We start from the raw sequence: 4,285 nt of genomic DNA, 5'->3' as shown, positions 1-4,285 counted from the left end.
ATATCCATTAGTATAATGTAGACTGACGTTTCTCAGTTTCCACAGCTGGAAAGTAGATAAGGAGACTGTAGAGGGAAATTTGGCCTGGGAGAAGGGAGAGGGAAAAACCACAAGTGTAACATGATTATGTAGAGACAAATGTCACTGCTTTACCTTCATGGGTGGATCCTAGACTTTTTACTTTTTATAAGTAGATAAAGCACACACAGACACACAGACACACAGACACACACACACACACTACAAAGGAGAGAGGGAAGGAAGGAGCATAACACTAAGGAACAATGGGGAAAAGTGGGGAATGGAAAGGGAGAAGGTAATGCAGGTCTTCAAATAACATGAGGAACTTGAAAGAAGCTGGAGGCTGACAACACTCTCCAGTCCTAGGTGAGGACATATTGGCAACTGAGAGTTGATGAGAAAGAGAGAGTAAGTTTTTCTTACTTGGGTGACACATGGTAGGTTGACCAGACTCCAAAGGATAGACCCACAGCCAAGAACATTTGAAAACACAGATTAGACTAGAAAGACCTTTCAAAAGAAAATAACAATAGAGGACATGAAGTTGGGGATGGAGTAATAACGTGCTGTTGAAGAGGGGGGAGAGGGTCAGAATAGGAGCAAAATATCTCATGAAATTTTCAAATCCTAGCAATATTTTATAATACATTGCATTTATGAAACCCATACTCTGTGCAGTGGATGCACATTAACAAGGGAACATTAATGATATTAGAAAAAAAATGGATCAAAAGGGTCCCTGACTGGACAGTGAGGAAGACCTACAGGAGCTCTAAAAAGCAAGAGACAGATTCTATTCCACAGCTTCCAAATGGAAATGAAACATGTGAATGAACATCTTGACTTCAGCCCACTGAGTGCTATGCTGCACTTCTGGACTCCAAAATTATATAAAAAGAATTCCTCACATTGAAGCCACAATAGTTGTGGCAAATTGCTAAAGAAGAAGAAAACCAAACCAAAGTTTTTATTGTATTTTTCTTTAAGGATATTTAACACAAAAAATATCTAGGAGAGTGTGTGTAGTCTATTAAATTTCTCCTGAGCTCTTCAAACTTTCTGATTAAGATGTGAGGTACAGGCTCCCAGGCAGAGGGAGGATGTGTGCAGGTCCAGGACTTTGTGGAGTAGAAAAAGCTGGTGGCAGTTTGAGTGGAGGTTTGCATTCGAGTGTGGAGCACTATGTGAGGAACTCGTGATCATGCTGTCAGCAGTAAACTGTGAGGTCTTCAGCCTGGACAGGGATGATCGTGAGACTGAAATCTGTTCCAGACCAACTGCCAGTGAAGCAATCAGGGAACCCAGAGTCCTGTGTGGATGCCCTGGAGATCACCAGTTTAGGAGCCTGTTCTGGTTTCTGCTGGTACCAGGCCTAGTAGTTTGGAGTTAATGGTGACCCTCTGTCCTGCTGACACAGCCAGAGAGCAAGGAGACTGGTCACAATGATGTACCTACAGGCACCTGAAATTAGGAAGAAACAATAAGCACTAAACATATATAGAGGGACTTTGTAATAGAAATATTGAAAATTGTCAACTAAAGAGTCCTATAAAACAGCAATATGGTAGGTTTTGTATTGTGTTCATATGGCAAATAGTCATTATACCACAGCACATCCTATCATTATCTCTATCTCTTTAACAATATTATTCTGAAGAGATTGTGACAGCTTTAATTTTCTCAACAGACATCCAGAGCAGCAGGGACATGAAGACTTAGGTCTGTGGCACCACCTTGCTGTATCTGTGTTTCTGATGCAGCTCAGTTGTCATTGCAAAAGCCTGGTTTATGAAATCTGAGTACCTGGGCTGGGCCAGGAGGGGCCTATCCAAAGCAGTCAGCAAAATAAAGGCAGGTTGCCTTGCCAATGGAGAGTGAGAGTATCTGGTATGAATCAACAGCCAGAAATATAGTCATAGAATGTGGAAATAATGACTGGAAAGGAAGTTAACATAGAGGATCAAAGATGAGCTTAGAGCTACGAATAATGTCAAAGATTCTTGGCACTTGAAAATAAAAAAAAATGGAGGTTTGATTATGAATGAAAAACAGCAGGAAATCTGAGTCTTTTCTGTAATTCTCCAGTCTGTATACTTGCCCAATGGTTACGTTTACATTTTGTAATTTCATCAATTTTAGGAGGAATGCCTTTAACCTTTTCCTCCACATAACCATAATGAATAGAGCACTCCCCAGAGACCTAATTCAAAATATTATTTCATTTTACAGATGCAGGCAATCAGATCCAGTCACACATGGCCTGCATTCATCTGGGAAGTCAAGGCATCAAGAGCTTAAAAAAAATAAAAAGAAAACCTGAGACTGTTGAATGCATTCCTGTATTCATTGTTCCCTTCAGTTATCACATTTTTTTCAAAATGAGCAATGTACTTCCAACTTTTGATGCAAAAGGATCCAGAGCCACCATGTGCTCTATTCCAAATCCCTGTAGTCTACTCTCTAAACAGTCCAACAAATTTCTGTGTTAAGATCACTATATTTTGAAGATGAGGCAACAGTTACTTTATAGAATGGCCTCCTTTAAAAATACATATTTTCTTCATATTTCAGTTTACTGTTGAACAATTAGCATTTTCTGATTTCCTAGGACTACAAAAACAGACTCAACTAGTTCACTTAAATATCATTGAGAAATTGTGCCATAATTGTGCATACTTTGAGGAAGCTCAAATGGTAGACATCATGTCAAATATCTTCAATGTTTCTTTTTACTGGTGCTATTGAATCCTAATGTTTTTGTTTTAAAATAACACCAGGGATAATGGATTATGGCCCCAACAATCTCTATGTTTAAACATCATTGCCTCTTTAAATACTGGTTCCACTGTGTTCAGGGATCATTTGTAGTCATAGCATATGACATGAATATCCCCATGAATTACCTGTTACTCAAGCTCTTAGGTAAGGAAGACCAACATTGGAAATTTACTTAAACCACTGTGGTCAGTGCTGAATAAATTTTTCATGCACTTTTCTTTTAACAGGTTAAACAGAGCATATGTGTTGCATGATTCCAATCTCAGTTACACAATGTGCCATTCAGATAAACCAATGTTCATTTTCCCTGTCAACATCGCTAGGAGACAAAGTCACAATCACTTGCTGCCCAAGTCAAAATATGTACACCACTTTAGCAACTGGTACTAACAGAAATTAAGTTAAGATCCAAAGGTTCTGACCAATTATGCATGCAGTTTCCAATCTGGGGTCACATCCAGGTTCAGTGGCAATGGATCTGGAGCAAACTATTTCTTCACCATCAGAAGTCTGCTGTCTGATGTGGTGACATAACTGCCCGTATGATGCGTATCCTCCCACAGGGATACAAATCATACCATAACCCTCCATAGAAACCAACTTTTGAGGCTGGATTGCACCATATCCTCCTCTGAGTGCCTCTGTCCATAAAGATCATTAATCAAATACAACTTGGTATTGAAGAATAACTGGAATGTTTCTGTAGAAGTGGCCAGGGAAGCTCTTTGCTCCATTCTCCTCCCCCTCCTCCCCCCTCCTCTTGACTTTATTAAGTGCAGAGATTGTTGTACCTGAGCCATCTGGGTTTTATCATCACTTGGAAAGCATATTGTAAAATAGCAGGTATTGTATGTATGAAAAGCAGGTACTGTTTTGACATGGATAAGTGAGTTCACATTACAGCAATTAAATGATTGATGTAATAGACTGTCGAGTAATCAGAAAAGTTGGTATTAGAAATAGGAGATACTCATTTTCTGGTCTTAGTTTATGATGTCTGGTCTAGTAGCCAGAGCTCTTTGTCACAGAAAGCATGAGCTAATCAGTCATGTGTCACTGAGACTCAGTCCTAGTAATACAAAACTACAGCACGGAAGCCCACCTCCACCTGCAAAACCACAGTGAAGATTCTACAGTGCTCACCTCTGCCCATGAGTCTGTCATCAACTGTGTGTATATATTCTATTCACCCATTCTTACTCTAAAATCTCATGGGAAACTCTATAGAAAAAATCATTCAGGGCTGGAGAGCAGGCTCAGCAGTTAAGAACACTGGTTGTTGTGGCAGAAGACCCAGGTTTGAATCCCAGGATCCACATACCAGCTAACAACTGCCTGCAATTCCAGTTCCATGGAGCCAACAGCCTCTTCTGTCCTCTGCCTACATGCAGACAATACACGCAATACACAAAAAATAAAAATAATAAATAAAATATGAAAAAAGAAAATCATTAAATAAAAAATGTTTTCTTTCAAAATTAGTCCA

Source organism: Nannospalax galili, unplaced genomic scaffold (genome assembly GCF_000622305.1).
Source record: "Nannospalax galili isolate Female #2095 unplaced genomic scaffold, S.galili_v1.0 scaffold4340, whole genome shotgun sequence".
Lineage (NCBI taxonomy): Eukaryota > Metazoa > Chordata > Mammalia > Rodentia > Spalacidae > Nannospalax > Nannospalax galili.
This window is presented reverse-complemented; position numbering follows the sequence as displayed.